Here is a 19,135-nt window from a genome sequence, read left to right as displayed (position 1 = left end):
CTCCCTCCCTCAGCAGCAGCAGCAGAGCGCCGCGCCAGCGCTCCCTCCTACCTCTCTCTCTCCCTCCCTCCTCCTCCCGACGGTAGTCCGCCGTGGCCAGTTTACACCGAATATGCAACGTGAGGGATAGTGTTACTGAAGCCGGCTTAACACCTGCTCCTCCTCCTCCTCTTCCTCCTCCTCCTCCTCCTGGTGGTGTGGTGGTAGAGGAGGAGGAGGCGGTGGTGGTGGTATGCACACACACACACACCACACACACACACACACACGCTGCTTTTCGAAGACCGACCATAACTGTTCATGGCCGCTAGGGCAAGGCTGGAACACGGTTGGTGAGGAAGAAGAACAAGAGGTTTAACACTGTCTTCATACACAAGGCTAGTAGGGGGGGAGGGGGTGGTGAGGAGGGGTGTCTAGTTCAGATGGTCGGACACAAACGGGCGTCTTCACTCATCCATGAAATGAGATCATTATCGTGTATGGTGTGGGGGTGGGGGTGTGGTGTGGGGTATGGTGGTGTGGGGTGGGGGTATGGTGGGGGTGTGGTGTGGGGTATGGTGGGGGTGTGGTGTGGGGTATGGTGGGGGTGTGGTGTGGGGGTATGGTGGGGGTGTGGTGTGGGGTATGGTGTGGGGTGTGGTGTGGGGGTATGGTGGGGGTGTGGTGTGGGGTATGGTGGGGGTGTGGTGTGGGGTATGGTGGGGGTGTGGTGTGGGGGTATGGTGGGGGTCTGGTGTGGGTGTATGGTGGAGTATGGTGTGGGGGTATGGTGGGGGTGTGGTGTGGGGTATGGTGGGAGTGTGGTGTGGGGTATGGTGGGGGTGTGGTGTGGGGGTATGGTGGGGGTGTGGTGGTGTGTGGGTGTGGGGTCGGGAAAAGACGCACTTGCCACTGCAAGTTATTTTTCTTCTTCTTTCCCCTACTATTACAACCCTTGTTCGTCCTGGGATTTATTGCCATATGTATTTTTTTTTCCCCCGTATATGACTGGCAGAGAGAGAGAGAGAGAGAGAGAGAGAGAGAGAGAGAGAGAGAGAGAGAGAGAGAGAGAGAGAGAGAGGCATAATAAGTTACTGTAGAGTGATGTAAAGTTATGTATGTATGTATGTATATATGTACGTATGTAGGGAAATAGGTAAATAGGTAGGTAATATGGATTAGTAGGGAGGTAAGTTCATCTGTGTGTGTGTGTGTGTGTGTGTGTGTGTGTGTGTGTGTGTGTGTGTGCATTGCGTGCATGTGTGCGTGGTGTGACAGAGGGGGAAGGGGAGGGGGTGGGTTGCACACGCACGTGTGGTGACGCAACTTGGCGGTGGGGGGTGTGTGAGTGTGGGCGGCCTCCCCCCCCCCCCCCAGCTCAAATAAGCTTCATCAACGTTTGGGTCCACAGCTGCGTCAAGGACTCCCCTCTGACGTCAGCGTGACGTCACGCGGGCTAACCTTATCCTTCTGTCGTTGCTTGTTGACGATTCTGAACCTCCCCCCTTCCCCCCTCCTCCTCAATCCCCACGGGGTGACGACTACTTTAACATCTCCCCCTTCTCCTCCTCCTCCTCCTCCTCCTCCTCCTCTCTCCTTTTTTCTCCCCCTACAGCACGACTATATGCGACTTTTGGACACGACTATATACGACTCCTGGGTACGACCATTTACGACTCCTGGTCGCGACAGTATACGAGCTCTGAACACGACGCATTACGACAACTGAACGCGATGATGTAGCTTTAACAAAGGCGTGATACTAGGAAACGACACCCGGCGTACCTAAGGGTCGTCCCGTCCTGTTTACCAGTCGTACTGACCGTCGTGCTCAAGGGTAAGATAAGTCAGTATATTTCTACGTTATTATAACCATCCAGGATAAGAATTAAGACTGCCATATTTCGTGTTTTCTTTCGCATCAAACTCGTTTTTTTTTTTCCCCCTTTCACAGAATCTAAATTACAAATACATTTATCTGTAATTTGAAGATAACGTCTCACATTAACAGATAATCCAGTATTCCTCTGTCTAGAGAGAGAGAGAGAGAGAGAGAGAGAGAGAGAGAGAGAGAGAGAGAGAGAGAGAGAGATAGTCATATAGTGTCTGAATCTCTTCATAGGACGGTGGAACCTCACCATTTTTTGGGGGGGGGAGGTTTCGACTCTCTTTTTCAAACTTTGGATAAACATTTGCTCAATGGCCACCTCGCCAATGACTTGTTTCCCATCCGTGGTCGATGACTTTCGAACCGTCTGTTACGTCTGACAGTGTGTGTATCTACGAAGGCAGAATGCGCGAGTGGTCCACAGAAGACGATTGACCAAATTGCCCAGCTGTGGCGCGCGTTGTGTACTTTACCCCATTTGGACGCCCCCTTGAGTCCCCATGTCTCCTCCATCAGTCATGCCTGCTTCTCTGGTGGTGCCTCCTCCTCCACCCGCGTCTGTGTCAAGTGAAGTACACAGACCCTCTTTATCAAAGCTGACTTAATAACAACACTGGCTGACCTCATTACGTCCTATTAAGATGGGTCTGGGGGGGGGGGGGGTGTTTAAACGAACTACCAGTTTCATTTGGTTGTTGTCGATGATCATAGACGTATAGAAGCGGATTATGGCTTTACTGTATTATGTTAAACTGAGGTCTGTAATGATTACCTGATATTACGATATGATGATGACACAAGAAGGTTTGGATATAGACCCGTCGAGCCATTTGCTCTGTGATAAGACCTTAGTTTAAGTCTGAGAGTAAGTGAATAAATGAAAGTTTTTATAAGATTTTATAGGAAGAAGTACAGTGAACACTAATATCTTATCACTTGCTTCATTCAGATAGATAACATCATGAGAGAATTGCATAGTGAAGTCGTGAACGAAAGGCTTGGGACATATCTTTAGTATCGAAGCTTCGGTATGCGTCTGGTCGAAACTGTTCCGGACTCGCCATCTTTGCCTTTCGAGATAGAGGTTCCCCCAATTCCCCTGTGCTTATTTGTTCGAACTTGTACCGAATTCCTGTGTTTGTCGAGACAGAGGGGGGCCCCCACTTCCCCTGTACTACTTGCTTCTTTGAACTTGTGCCGAATCCTGTGTCTCTTCATGTCTTTGCCTGTAGAGAGAAGGGGACCTTAAACCTCGTAACGCAACTGGTCGAAGCTGTGTCGAACCCTTCGTCTCTGCCTGTCGAGACAAAGGCCTCGGTTCTTCTTCGCAAAACAGGCGTATCCGAGATTGCGCATCTTGGATTCGTATGATCTAAAACCTCTCATGAAAATGGTTCTAATATGTAATGATCATTTTCTTCTTCATGTTTGTTCCTGAGTATGATAAAAACTACATTTGTGTGTGTCATCATGTAGTGCACGTCTTGATTTCCCTGATAGTCTGCCTAAAAAGTCGAAGATGAAATCGAAGAGAGAGAGAGAGAGAGAGAGAGAGAGAGAGAGAGAGAGAGAGAGAGAGAGAGATAAAAGCTCTTGATGTGCTTCTGTGCTGAACGAGCAGCGGAGTTATATGTATATATGACCTCTCTTGTCCAGTGATCGATGGCCCATTAGGGCACCCGTCAAGTAGACAATGGGTCTACTGCTCATTGACCATCCTAATGGGGGAGGAGGGAACCCACGGCAGAAGATAGATAGTGGCGGATCTTGAATGAATACAAACTTATACTTTTTAAGTCAATGTTGCCTGCATGCTTTTTACTACATAAGTGCGACGATCCTGTTCTTGAGAATGACGTTATGACCTTTTGGGTATGATGGAATGATATTTGACCTGATCTCTAAGCGTTAGGTCAAGGGTCAGGCCATTATATCTAAGGGTCGAGCCATTGCACTACTACTACTACTACTACTATGAATTGAAGTAGCATTTATAGCCATCGTGGTCGTTTGAGTGGCACCATTTATCGCAATATCTTCTATAGTAGTAACAATGATAGTTATAGCAGTCGTAATAGCAGTAGTAAACGTGGTAGTATTCATTATAATGGTATCGATAACTGTAGTCATAGCAGTCGTAATAGCAGTAGTAAACGTGGTAGTTTTCATTATAATGGTATTGATAATTGTAGTCATAGCAGTCGTAATAGCAGTAGTAAACGTGGTAGTATTCATTATAATGGTATTGATAATGGTGTACGTTGCCGCCTCAGTAATGGTAAGGTATAGCAACGATAGTTTGTGCTAGAAATAATAGTTATAGCTACTGCAGTCGTCGAGTTTATAGCAAGACCAGTGATTGCACACACGACAGAATGATGACCCAGCCTGGATATTACAGTATAGCTCCCCATTATTCCTCTTCAGTATCAGAATGCATCTCTGAAAGAGCGAAATGAGTAACATGCTCTCTCTCTCTCTCTCTCTCTCTCTCTCTCTCTCTCTCTCTCTCTCTCTCTCTCTCTCTCTCTCTTTGTCTTAATTATTATTTATCTCATTCGGTGTTTCTCCTGCGACTCGAAGGGTAGTGGTTGAGAGAGAGAGAGAGAGAGAGAGAGAGAGAGAGAGAGAGAGAGAGAGAGAGAGAGAGAGAGAGTCCCATCATATGTCTTGTCTCAAGGAACAGGTTCCCAGTGTTTAATTAAACGTTGCCTAAGGGAGGGTTCTCTGCCTTCGAAACCAACCAACCCCCCACAACTCACCCCTCACTCATGAACAGTGTGTCAGCACTATATAAGTTACTAAGGTTTCGCTTGATGTCTCAGTATAGTTCCCCGTTCATATATATATATATATATATATATATATATATATATATATATATATATATATATATATATATATATATATATATTATACTTTGTCGTTGTCTCCCGCGTTAGCGAGGTAGCGCAAGAAAACAGACAGAAGAATGGCCCAGCCCACCCACATACATATGTATATACATACACGTCCACACGCGCACATATAATTACCTATACATCTCAACGTATACATATACATAGACACACACAGACATATACATATATATACACATGTACATAATTCATACTGTCTGCCCTTATGTATATATATATATATCTTTATTTATTTATCAATTCTGCAGATATGTTTACGTTTTCACTTTGTTGTTGAATTTCCTGAGGTGCTAAAGGTTTCCACAATCATGTTTGTTGTGATGATGATAAAGTAAGCAAGGGCTGGCTTGGTTTGTAATGATACCTGGCTATGATCTTCGTCTCCCACATCATATTCGTTTCTTCAAGTGACTCGAGTTATGTAGTGTGGAAATTAACTGTCTAATTGCCTTGTTCTTAGAGATTTCAACGCCATGGTCGGCCCAGTGGAAGTCGATTATCTTTTGATGTCTTTTTAGATTGTAAGAAAACGAAGACTTGTGGAGGATGATCCCAGAGGGCGTGAGGTGGGGACTTGAGGGTTTATAGGGTTTCGTGAATGTCGACCAGGGCTTTCAGGGGGGTGGGGGTGTAGGGAACATCCACTCGCGAGCTGAGGGATCAGGGTTTAAATGGTTGATGCACACACACACACACACACACACACAAAGCTTATGAGAGCAGACGCCAAAATGATTCTTGCAGATTAGAGTGAAGGAAACAGGATTACAGTGGTTGATGAACAGTGGTGGTTGAAGGGAGGCGATGGATGAAGGCAGACTCAACTATTGGCCTTTCATTATCGTACATACCTTCTTGCATCACATACAAGTCTTTTCTTTTTTCCCTTCTTCGATAGCCTGGCGTCCCTGGAGGTCATCGTCACAGGACTCGTGAGGGGGGGAAAAGTCTATATTTTTCAGCTCACTTTCCAACCTATTGATGTCCTGCTGCTTTCTCTTGTACACCTCCCAATCGCTCGCACACCTTCTTTTCAGTTACCGTCCGCACACCTCGTTTCTCTTCACTTTGCATCTTCTCTCTCTCTCTCTCTCTCTCTCTCTCTCTCTCTCTCTCTCTCTCTCTCTCTCTCTCTCTCACCAGTGGGTGTATTTCCTGAACTGGTTACACATGAAAAAGAAGGTGGCGTTTCGAGCCACGTCGACAATCAGGGCATAGGGGTGAATGTGTCTGAAACTTCCATCGTAAGCTGATGGTGGTTGACGGAGGAGGAGTAGAGTAGAGTAGAGTAGAGTAGAGTAGGGTAGGGTCGTCGCCCCTCCCACGACTTGGCCAAGGGCCAGGGCAACGTCCCTAGAGGAATTATGGACACCAGTTGAGTATATGTGTATGGGGGAGGATGGGGGAAGACGATGATCAGAGGGCCACTTTAAACGTCCGGAAAATAACAGCTTATGGCACTTACCTCCTCCTCCCCTGCGCGTTAGTCTCGGGTGGTGGTTACCTGCGCCACACCTGTAATTTAAGGGCGAGATTCGTATCCCACCACTCAACCGGGGCGAAGTCTCACCCCTCGTATGGTATATCATTATCTTGTTACGCTGTCGCCTGTCGGTGCGTGTATGGGGGTCGAGGGGAGGAAGAAGGAGGCTTGATATAAGGACGATAATCCCAGGTCTCTTTAGGTTAATTTGACTGTTCCAGTTCGCTTCTCGTAAGATGCTGAATATGAAGACAGTGAGCGTTGAAAAGGGGAGACAGTGATTGAAAATGATGGCTGAATGAATAACATGACACTGCGAATGTGAGACCCTGTATAGAAAATGAGATCGCCCAGGCGTTTAATATATGGGGTGGAAGGGAAGGGGGGTGTCTAAAATGGGGGTAATATTAAGCTGAAAATCCTATAAGCTTCGATGGAGTTAATGACCCATGTAAGATTGTTCCCATTATATGTTTAGGCTTCGTAAGACGTAGAGGCACAATGATCACACGATATACGTTATACACATGATGTGAACATGCATTATACACATGATGTGAACATACATTATACACATGATGTGAACATACATTATGCACATGATGTGAACATACATCATACACATGATGTGAACATACATTATACACATGATGTGAATATACATCATACACATGATGTGAACATACATTATACACATGATGTGAACATACATTATACACATGATGTGAACATACATTATACACATGATGTGAACATACATCATACACATGCTGTGAACATACATTATACACATGCTGTGAACATACATTATACACAAGGTTTGAACATACATTATACACAAGGTTTGAACATACATTATAAACAAGGCTTGAACATACATTATACACATGATCTGAACATTCATTATACACATGATCTGAACATACACTATACACAAGGTTTGAACATTCATTGTATATGATAATTAAGAATATGTAATACATATATAATTTGACATGGCATCTTCAGGTCGTCAACACTATAACCCACCAAAATGTACCTGAATGGACGATTGTGTGCATAAGGTCTCCTCCAACCCCAATGACCTAGTGCTGTTTAGACTCCTTTTGTAGATACGTTCAAAGATAACTTTCATTAGGAACGTACTAGACAATGCAACACACACACACACACACACACACACAGGAGTATATTTTTGGGTAGACCTAAGTATGCTCTCTGTTGTATGAATGTATGGCATTGTATTGTATGTGATAGAATATTTTCTTATGTTCATAATATGAACACGAGACTCTTATATTTATGTATACCATTTGCTATGGAATGATATATATTTATATATATATATATAGTGTGTGTGTGTGTGTGTGTGTTTTAGTCCACAAAAACGAGTCTTCGACCGACTGCCTTCAGGGAGGATCGAACTCCCGGCCTCTGGTTTACTAGACCAGCGCTCTAGCCACTGAGCTATGAAGGCTCTTGAGCAAATCGGTGTACATCTGGGTACAGACTCATCAAGCCAGATTAGAATCTCGCCCCCCAAGGGATGCATAATTGTTCCCTAATACTTTACTGGTACTGCTTAACGACCGAATTGCCTAGTTACCGTACGGGTCCTAACGATGGTCCAGTACTTGCCGGGTAATTCCATGAGATTAAGTCTCACGATCGCACTGCCGGGGTAATTGGCGTTATCCCCCCCCCCCCCTCTCTCTCTCTCTCTCTCTCTCCCTCTCCCTCTCTCTCTCTCTCTCTCTCTCTCTCTCTCTCTCTCTCTCTCTCTCTCTCTCTCTTTTCCCGAGAGCTTTCGATTGCTAGGATGAACAACAACGAAGTCACAGACATAAAATAAGCTTCGACAGAAGCACGGGTGTGTCTCATCACATGGTCGACACACTCGTCCCCCTCCTCACTACACTACACTTGGAAGGCCAAGTATAGATCCAGGGAATTAAGTTCCCTACTCAGACATTCAGATCCGACGTGCCACAGTATAAGGGAGTGAAGGATTCATGTTAGGATTTAGGCGCCTCGGTACGAGTCTTATAGTGTTGCCAGTGATGTGCCGCAAGGTTCGATTCTGGAGCCGCTAATCTTCTTGATCTCTTTAGAATGACTCGCTGGGAAGACTCTATACACTCCAACCTGGATAAGTTTGCTGATGATGCCGACCAAGGTCGTGAGGGAGGGAAAGAGCGATGAGGATTGCATGGGCTTACAAGGGGACCTAGACAAAAAGAATTCCAAAGGGGGTCTGATGTATTGATGGAATTCGTTCTGAGAAAATGGAATGTAGTGAGGATGCGACACACCGTGTGTGTGTGTGTGTGTGTGTGTGTGTGTGTGTGTGTGTGTGTGTGTGAGGGACTTGGGAGATTGCCTTTCTTCTCCAAATCTATCGCTGAAGCCTCACTGTAGGAGGGCTGTAAAGGAGACGAACTGGCAAATAGGAAAACTGCTTTTAAGTTACATAGATAAGAAAATATTCAGCAAAGTACTCCCTCCTTCCCTCCCTCCCTCACACACACACACACACACACACACACACACACACACACACACACACGTGGTGACACATTTAGCATCGCTAGAGCGTGACATCAAGTCCTATATATATATACATATCTGTTATCGCTCTCCTCCCTCCTTACACCTGTGTAGCTGATAAAGGCAATAGAACTGGGCCGCTGTGGTGGTGACGCCACATACCCATTATCACTACAGGGGGGGGGGGGGGGGGCGACCTACATTGTGGTTAATGTGGCGTAGAGGTGTGCTGTATCAGTGGCTTTGTGTGATGTATACTGACTGTGTACTGAATACAGTGTTGGTATGGCGTGGAGGGAGTGTTTACAATACTTACAATGGTCATGCCTTTATATATATATATATATATATATATATATATATATATATATATATATATATATATATATATAAGGGATGATGGCGTATGAGTCTGTTGAAACATATCAGACCATAAAATACATATTCTTAAATGGAACGCACAACATACACATTTTTTATGAAGTACATAACTCATTATTCTTAAGAAATACATAATCCATATTTTTCATGAGACACTCCTTATTCTCGTATCTGTGTGGAGCTTATTTCTTTTTTTTTAAAGTGAGGTAAAGTGAGGTTATGTAAATAACAGCTATTAGCCCCCCTTTTTTTTCTTCTTCTCCCACCAAGAATATGAAAAATGTACGAAGAAAGACTCCCTGACTCCTTCGCTGACAAGCTAAGCAGATGTGGGGACTGACTCAAGATGGGATGAACGTGCGGGAAAATCCACATGACACAGATCCCCAGAGAATATCTGGGGGTAGGAGGTTACTGAGGCACCGCAGGGCAGCTATAAGGAGGGAGGAAGGGGAGTGAGGTAAGGAGGCAGCTAGGATACTGGCAAATATGACACCAAACACTGGAGCGAGTTCCGTTGTTCTGAGCTAACGAGAGGATGTGACATTGTACGTCACCGTTGGGGGATGTGAACCTGGCTCCTCTGTTGTGTACCTGGGGCTCAGCCTCCACCACAAACCACCACACTGGTAACCAGTTACCGTCAAGAGTAGACGAAGACAATGACTTCATTTCGTACGTACGCGATATAACGAAAATCGACCATTTTTACGGTCGAATGTCTAAAGGGCTGGTAGAAGACTAGAAGGGCGAAATAAAACAAACCATATCTCTCTTTTCCAGACTTACAATACACAACAAACTGTGTTTAAAGTCGTTTAGACAACATTCCTTCACTGGATAGTCTTGTACTTCCCCTATTTTCTCGACTCCCCGCGTCTTTATCTACCTCCTGTGCCTCACACTGGCCTGTCATCCCTCATTCCCTTCTCTCTTTGACGTGTAGGCTCTCCAGCCGCAACCCTCATGGCATCTCTCAATACCAAAAGACGACATACCATGTCTCCTGGTATTTATCTGTCTTCAGAGAAAACACGTAAGTCCTTCTCCTTTGTCTACAGAAAGTTGACCGGTTCTGTTTCAAGGCTTTCTTCTTTTTTTTTAAATGTCTTTCACGGACGTTCCTCTCTTATATCGGTGGCTGGGGTTGAGTTCCCTGACGTACTGGGACAGAAATATTACCTGGGTAAGAATGATAGAAGGTTTATTGCTGAGGTACAGATGAACCATAGAAGTAATTTGGGTGATTGGGATAAAATGTGATTAAGAAATACTAGTCCATCTTGCTCTCATTGTTCAGGTAGCGCCCACTGAGTACCGGGGCCACAAGATCCGTGGCGTCGTTTTCCCGGCTGACGGACATCTGACGAACCTCCACGGAATCTTGAAATGTACTACCGGGCGTCCGACGACGACTGGCACGACCTATCCCTCCCCCTCCTCCACCCTTGCCCCCCAGGTCCTTCGGGCTTGGTCCTCACGTCCAGACATGCGTCGTTTAACGCACCCTTTTGTGCGCGGTGATGTGAGGAATGCGTCGGTCCACACGCTCGTGCATGTCGCCTGCCGTACCACGCGCGTGTGACAGTCCCGTCTGTAGCGACAGAGGAAGGGAAGGGAAGAGACGGGAGGTGGACGGGAGGTAAGAGACAGGGAGACATCGAGTCATGCTGACCAACAGCTTAACGTGAAGGAAGAGGAACTCGAGGCAAGATACTTCGTGCACACGGACGTTCGTCCTTTCCTCCTCCTCCTCCTCCTCCTCAGTAATCCTGTAGACAGAAATGACATGGCACTCCCTCATCCTGGCACACACCGTTTCTCTCCACCACTACCGCCACCAATATCACCTCCACCACCACCACCACCAGTTGTAGTATCATCATCTCCACCATCGACGACGCCCTTCACCACCCACTCGACAACATCGTCTTCGACGCCACTTCACCACCACCACCAGTTGTAGTATCATCTCCACCATCGTCGACGCCCTTCACCACCCACTCGACAACATCGTCTTCGACGCCACTTCACCACCACCACCAACAACAACAACAACATCAACATCAACAACAACAACAACATCAACAACAACAACAACAACACCAAGAACCACCTACGTCACACCAGGAAAAGATACAATGACATCATCACCAACAGCCTTTCCTCCCTCCCTCCCCCAAGCACGCATGACATCACGCCTCCGCCAACAACACATGACATAACCCTTATCACAATGTATGTCCCTCACCCTCCCTCCACCACCTCCTCCTCCTCCCTCCTCTCTATACGTCACCTCCTCCTCCTCTCCTCCTCATACAGCACCTCCCGCGCGAAATACAACACATACAACAGGCCAGCACCTTGAGTCATGGTAATAAGAAGCGGCCACAAACACAAACAGTAGTGTAAACACCCAGGAACCACAACAACAGGAGGGTGGAGGGTGTCAACGGGAGGGAGGAGGGTGTGTCAACGGGAACACGTGGGGGGCGGGCGCAGGGGGCACTGGGAGGTGAAGTTCCCCTAACAATAGTGTGGCCTCTCTCTCTCTCTCTCTCTCTCTCTCTCTCTCCCGCGGGCGCCCGCCTGTCTGGGAGGCCCTCCCGTGTGTGAGGGAGGAGGTTGTGGGTGGGGTGGGGGGAGAAGAACCCGGGAGAGAGAGAGAGAGAGAGAGAGAGAGAGAGAGAGAGAGAGAGAGAATACGTACAGGTCTTATTTTTTCCCCCCCTCTCATCACCTTTGACTCTCTATCGTTCCACCCTTAAAAAAGAAAAGAGATACCAGTTTCCACCTCTTCACTATCCCCTCTCCCGAAACCGCGATCACTATCATCACTCTCATCACCATCATCACTATCACCATCACTATCATCATCACTATCACACCATTATCATCCCTTTCATCATCACTATCATCACCATCACTATCATCACTATCATCACCATTATCATCCCTTTCATCATCATTATCATCACTATCATCATCATCACTATCATCACCATTATCATCCCTTTCATCATCACTATCATCACCATCACTATCATCACTATCCCCACCATTATCATCCCTTTCATCATCACTATCATCACCATCACTGTCATCACTATCACCACCATTATCATCCCTTTCATCATCATTATCATCACTATCATCATCATCACTATCACCACCATTATCATCACTATCATCACCATCACTATCATCATCACTATCACCATCATCTGTAGGTTAGCCACAAGACACCACCAGCGCCGGACTGGGGTCGGTAAGGCGTCCAGACAGAAGCCATGATCATTAAGACCGACCTTTGCCTTTGTTTATCTGTGTCTCCCGCGCTTCCCTAAAACCTCATCAACCCTCCTCCTCCTCCTCCTCCTCCTCCTCCTCCTCCTCTTCCTCCTCTTCCTCCTCCTCACACATCCCCGACCCCAAGCCCTGGCCCTGGCCTCTCCAAGAGGAACGTACATAATGATGCTGAGCGACCTCTCTCAAGGCACGGTATGTATACACACACACACACAGACACACACACAGACACAGACACACACACACGTCAGTGTATCGCCGGGTGTAGGGCCAAACCGAGGTGTCTCCTAATGTCTTATTGTGTTCTTTAGTGTGTGTGTGTGTTGTCCTCCAGCAGTTGATCCTCCCCCACCCCTGAGCGGAGATCGGCACCTCAAGTGTGTGTGTGTGTGTGTGTGTGTGTGTGTGTGACGAAAGATGACCCTAATTTTACTAACCAATGTGGACAATGATTTGAGTGTATATTTAGGCGATCGGGGGTACTACGACGATCCTCCATACCACTTACGATTTATAGGATCACCGAACACTTGCAAAGTCCTCCCAGATAGTCTTCTGTCTTCAATGCTCTTCAGTCCATGAAGTAAAACCTCTTGGTTTATTCTTCCTCTGCATCAGCGGGACGAACCGTCAAAGCCAGTGTAAACTTCATTAACTCGCTGATTCTCTGCAGTATTGTCTGTCATTCTCATTCATTGTCGATGACTGGAAGAAAGTGTGGACGAAAACGAATCGCGGGGTGAGACTAAACTAACGGTTCCCTACTTCTTTCAAAAAAGAAAAAACAGAAGAAAATAAACTCGACCCAAAAGACCTTAAAATCTCTTATCCTTTTTTTTTGGTTGTTGGGAAGATAAATGATAATTCACTTAACAACGCACCAGGTTGTTATTGTACCAGGATCAACACAGTGTTTACAAGGTCGGTCAAGCGTGCCCGTAAAGAATGAACTGATGTCTTCTAAGAGAGACTTGTCCCATTCAGCCTCCGAGGTGGGGAGGTGGAGGGGAAGAGGCGGGATAGGAAGTGGAGGTTGAGGTGGAAGGAGGAGGTGGTGGAGGAGGGGGAGGGAGGAGAAGGGGGACACACAGCTGAAACAGGTTCCTCTCACGTCTGGTATCACGTTTCCCCCTGGCGGTTAGGTCGTCGGTTGGTCAGTCAGAGTCGAGATTCTCCTCCCCCTCCCTTCAGGAAATCAGCTTTTGGGGGCCGCCAAGAGACTGTCGAATCGCTCGGCCTGGCCGAATGGGGGGAACTTTTGAAGAAGATGAGGGAGGGAGAAAGAAGGAAGGGAGGGAAAGAGGGAAGGAGGGAGTAGTCTAGACTCGGCCAAGGAGGAGGGGTGAGGTTGGGGTTGGGACGAGGAGGAGGTCATAGGACAGCATCATTTCCTTCACCACAAATGACGTTTGGGAGGAGGAAAATGAGCTAGACCAAGAGTTAGTTAAGTCTCTTAACAAACCCCCCTAAGTGTTACGGTGTGGTCGAGGCATTTACAGGTGCTCGAGGTCATAAAGCTAGGGGGGGGGGGGGGGGAACTGGGTGAGTTGCTAGTTCTAAACTAGTGTCTAGTTATAACTAGCGTCTAGGTATAACTATAGTTATAACTAATGTACACTTATAGAGAGACAATAAATATTGTACAATTGACACCTCACCTTTTTCCCTAGCTTCATCAACTCTCGCCTTGTGTGTATGGATGTGTATTGGAAACATGAGGCTGTGCTTGGGTTTAAACGTTATAATAGTGATTATTAGCGATATACACTGATACACGAGTCGAGTTCTACACACACCACACACACACACACACACACACACACACACACACACACACCACGAGTAGGGTCAGCATACATGTTAATATATGGACAGTAGAGCAGTACGAAGGGCATGTTATGTAGCAGTTTGGATCAAATGAATCACACCTGTGAAGTTCAGAGGCCTGGGGTAACCCAGCCACAACCTAGAAGGTAGATATCACTTTACCTCACTCGCGAGACACTGTAGCTGGGTTGGCTGACGGTCGAGGAGTGTACATTGGATTTTCAGTGTTTCCGTCCTCCCGATAGGTCCAGTGGAGAGGAGTTCCCCTAGGCCCCGTACTGGGTCTCATGCTGTCCTGCACAATGGCCAAACCCGGGTGTCCTGCAGGAAGACGTGGGTGTTGTTGTGTAGCCCGTTCGCCAACATCTGTGTGACATCTTACGTGAATTGTGGGGAAAGGGAGGGGGACACACAAGACGGAGAACCAAGCTGGCGGTGTGTGTATTCTCCCAGCGAAGGAAAGGGTCCTCTCCTCCTTTCCCTACGACAGCGATGGAGTTGAATGCTCTCTTCGCCCGAGCTATTCTTTCGTAACATCGAGCTGGAGGTCATTTTTTTTTAGGAGGGGCACTTCGTAACTAGATATCCCGCCATCCGTTTGGAGGTGTTGCACAGAGACGTGGGAGTCTTTATCCTGATGGTTGTTGAACATCCATATCCGTCGTTTGTTGCACAGCGTCACAGTATTTCCTCGAGACATATGCACAAAGGGTGGACCTGACGGAGTGGCACCTGAAGACGCCCCTACGGTGAGGCGGGTAGGGAAGGCGGAGGTGTGTGTGTGTCTGTGTGTGTGTGTGTGTGGGAGGGAGGTCGACGCTCACGACTTCTTAGTGGCTCCTAACAGGCGGGGTTAGAGACGACCCGTGCAAGTGGCTGTGGGTCGAAGGTAAACACACTCCAGCAGCCGGGATCCCGTCGACCACAGCATCTCAGGCTACCGCTGCACAGCCGCTACCACAAGAGCGACATCGAGATGATGAAATTAGATCCTGGAGGCACACACGCTTTACCAGAGGACGCCTGCCACTTCTGCGTCACTAGGCGCCAAACGAGTCGTCCTGGAGGCCATAGCGACCTACATCAGGTCGTCAGGTCAGAGTGGAGCGGACACTGGCACGACGTCCTCCCCCATGGCAGGCACTGGCACGACGTCCTCCCTCCTCCCCTGGCACTGTTTCTCACGTCATCTAGGCACTGACGAAGGCTAGGTCGAGAGGAGAGGGAGGAGGAGTGTTGAGTCGCCCCAGTGATCATGGAGGGTTTGAGGGCAGGCCATCCATTATTTGTGGTCCATGTCTTACAGGGTATTAGTCTACTGCGGTCAGGACGAAGGAGGAGGAGGAGGAGGAGGAGGAGATGTTGTTATTGTCTGGCGCGTCCTTGCCTCAGTAGGGTCGCTGCCGCTGCCCCCCGGCCAGCCGCTGGGTAAGGTGGACCAAGACCGGTGATGCTGGTGGCCATGACGTTACCTGGGATAATCTTGTCCCTGGATCAGGGCAGCAGTAAAGCACTTTGTGGCAGACGCCGCCCCGCTAAGACCACCATTACCTTCACGTAATACACTGTCACAAGATGGCTGACCCAAGTCAACACACTTTCCTGGCTTAACTTCCCTGAGACGCACTGAGGAGATTAACTGGTGTCTGGACCTGTAAACCACCATACTGTATGGGATGATCTTGGTGTGTAGGACTGGTACAGTGGAGGCTGAGGGTACAGGGTAGCTAGTACAGAAGCTGAGGGTTACAGTGTAATCAATACAGTAGGGGGCTGAGGGTTAAAGGGTAACCAGTACAGGAGAAGCTGAGGGGAACAGGGTAACCAGTACAGTAGGGGCTGAGGGGTACAGGGTAACCAGTACAGAAGCTGAGGGGTTACAGGGTAACTAGTACAGTGGGGGGGGGGGGGCTGAAGGTTACAGGGTAACTAGGCATCATGATGGACCACTGAAGATATGTCTTGTACCCACTAGCACATTCAGTGGTACAGATCCCCCCTTTGTGTACGTCAAATGTACATCATTAGATACGTAATGTATGTCATGACTGGCGACAACATGTCCCGCGGGTCATGTTCATCAGAAACTCGTTAGCTTTATGGGGGCAATCTATCTATCTATCTATCCCGTGGCCTTGTTGTGGAATTACGCGGGGCGTGTCGGTCCCATGGTGAAACCATATGGTGGAGGGAGTCCCGACCAGGTCATGGATAATGGGGCTTTATGGTCCTCTCTCTCTCTCTCTCTCTCTCTCTCTCTCTCTCTCTCTCTCTCTCTCTCTCTCTCACGATGAATGTGTCGTAAAGACCAATTCTTTTTTTTTTTTTTTGTTTATTTATTGTACGCTGAGGTTCGTTTTCTGTTGAAGTCGAGTGTGAAAATATATATCATCATCGGGGTAACTCGTGTCGTATAAGTGTGTATATATACCAGTGTGTGTCTTTTATTATTGACGTCGGAGATGACAACCATCTGTGATGAAATGATTATCACAGCGGACACACGACCATCACAGACTTAATGACCTGTTTTGAGTTTAGGGGTCATCATGTTGTTTGCGGGTACTGTAAACGTCTTCGATGGTTTAACACGAAGTGAGGCTCTGTTTTTGTGACCACGGCCGCACAGAGAGGGGGGTCGTGGGTCGTCATATGAAGACAGGCGGGGTCGTGGGTCGTCATATGAACACTGAGGGGGGGTCGTGGGTCGTCATATGAACACAGAGAGGGGATCGTAGGTCGTCATATGAACACAGATGGGGTCGTGGGTCGTCATATGAACGCAGAGGGGGGGTCGTGGGTCGTCATATGAACACAGAGAGGGGGGTCGTGGGTCGTCATATGAATAGAGAGGGGTTCGTGGGTCGTCATATGTACACAGAGGGGATCGTAGGTCTTCATATGGACACAGACGGGGTCGTGGGTCGTCATATGGACACAGACGGGGTCGTAGGTCGTCATATGAACACAGAGAGGGGGTCGTGGGTCGTCATATGCACCACAGTTCGGGGGAACGTCCGGGTATCGACCGTCAGGGTGGAGGTGTGGAGGTGTGGAGGTGGAGGTGTGGAGGTGGAGGAGCTGGGGTGGCTAACTGGTTGGTGTAGGGTACAGAGAGGGTCGGTCGCCTGGGCTTTGACCACGCCATTATGACCCGTTCAGATTACCCTCAGCTGGACGCCTGTCATCAACGCCACACGTCCAACACCTCTGCCAACACCTCCTCTGCCAACACCTCTGCCAACACCTCTTCTGCCAACGCCTCCTCTGCCAACACCTTCCCTGCCAACACTGCTTCATGGCGTCGGATCCTGCTGCTGTTTCCCATCATTTCCAGGAAGTATATTTCCAGAGCTCGCCTTTGGCTCGTCGTCCCATCCCCCACGTCTTCGTTATGACACACACACACACACACACACACACACACACACACACACACACACACACACACACACTGACCGACTTTAAGGAGAAGTGAGTTTCTCAAAAGTAATCTTGATTCCTGATTTAATCGAAGGGGTTAGAACCAAACGAAAGCGTTCTCTCTCTCTCTCTCTCTCTCTCTCTCTCTCTCTCTCTCTCTCTCTCTCTCTCTCTCTCTCTCTCTCCTCGTCCAACGCCCTTTGGGAGGGCTTCTTCTCCCACTGTAATAGCTCTGTGTTACCCATGGCTCACGTGTCTCCAAAGCAAGGGAGGTGTGTGTGTGTGTGTGTGTGTGTGTGTGTTTGTGTGTGTGTGTGTGTGTGTGTGTGTGTGTGTGTGTGTGCGTGCGTGTGTTTGTGTGGGTGTGGTAGATCCCTCGTTGCGTAAACACGGTGTCTTCACCTTTTTGTTTTTGTGAGAGAGAGAGAGAGAGAGAGAGAGAGAGAGAGAGAGAGAGAGAGAGAGAGAGCCAGTAATTGTGTCATCTGTTGGGTGGGGGCGCCGCCCGCGCCCACCACACCCCCACCCTACCAACGTTCGCGTTCCACCAACATCGCTGGGCCTCTGTCGTATCGGAAACAGGGAACGTTTTGGAACTTCCTCGACCCCCGGTCACATGCATGAGTCAGGAGGAAACATTATCATGCACGCATCTATCCTCCTGCCGTGGCGACACGTCAGTAATCCTACACAATGTGGCTATTTCCTGTTATATTCTCAAGTTACCATTCATTTCGCGCCCCCTCTCACGCCCCCCTCTCCTCCTCCCTCCGCTCCCCCTTTTTATTTTTCTATTTCTAATGCGCTTCTCCCATTACCAGTGTTAGGAGTCTCCGTTTACCTCTCCTAACCTTCCCCTTTTCCACCTGTTTCAATACGTGTCCTTCGAAGTTTCCTCTCCCATTCGTTCACCGTTTAGGGTGACGTCTTGACACGGAGGAGGAGGAAGAGGAGGAGGAAGAGGAGGAGGAAGAGGAAGAGGAGGAGGAAGAGGAGGAGGAGGAGGAAGAGGAGGAGGAGGAAGGGAGGAGGAGAGGACATACCACAGATCTATCGTCAGTGTTCTTCCGTTTCTACGTCGCCTGTTCTTCAAAAGAGAACACTAGCCTGTTCTTCCTCAAGTCCTGCAGGATTCTTCGACTCGTTGTGTCCTGCAAACATTACGAACAGCTGTAGCTCGGGAGGATAACAACCCCCTCCTCCTCCTTCCTCCCCCCCCCCCGTGTTAACATGGTTGTTACAATGGTTAGAGGACTAGTTACGGATCATTGTATTGTTATCAGTGTCTCATGGTTGACCAATACTGTATATATATATATCCTCAGCCTCTAAGGTCGACTTCGTCCTCTAATTGGGGTATGATATGACTCTTGCGTAAAC

At 47.9% G+C, this 19,135-nt stretch overlaps 1 long non-coding RNA gene and 1 other non-coding gene across 2 annotated transcripts in view; one reads left to right on the top strand and one right to left on the bottom strand.

Annotated features, from left to right (window-relative positions):
• Nucleotides 1–19,135, top strand: part of LOC139751091 (uncharacterized) — a 135,398-nt gene that overhangs the window by 94,217 nt on the left and 22,046 nt on the right. The window lies entirely within an intron of this gene.
• TRNAT-AGU (transfer RNA threonine (anticodon AGU)) lies at nt 7,673–7,745 on the bottom strand. The gene has a single exon. It is a non-coding gene; the product is annotated as a tRNA-Thr (tRNA).

The sequence above is a fragment of the Panulirus ornatus genome, chromosome 11, assembly GCF_036320965.1.
Source record: "Panulirus ornatus isolate Po-2019 chromosome 11, ASM3632096v1, whole genome shotgun sequence".
Taxonomy (NCBI): Eukaryota; Metazoa; Arthropoda; class Malacostraca; order Decapoda; family Palinuridae; genus Panulirus; species Panulirus ornatus.
The sequence above is the reverse complement of the archived record's forward strand: the minus strand, read 5'-3'. Positions and strand labels throughout refer to the sequence as shown.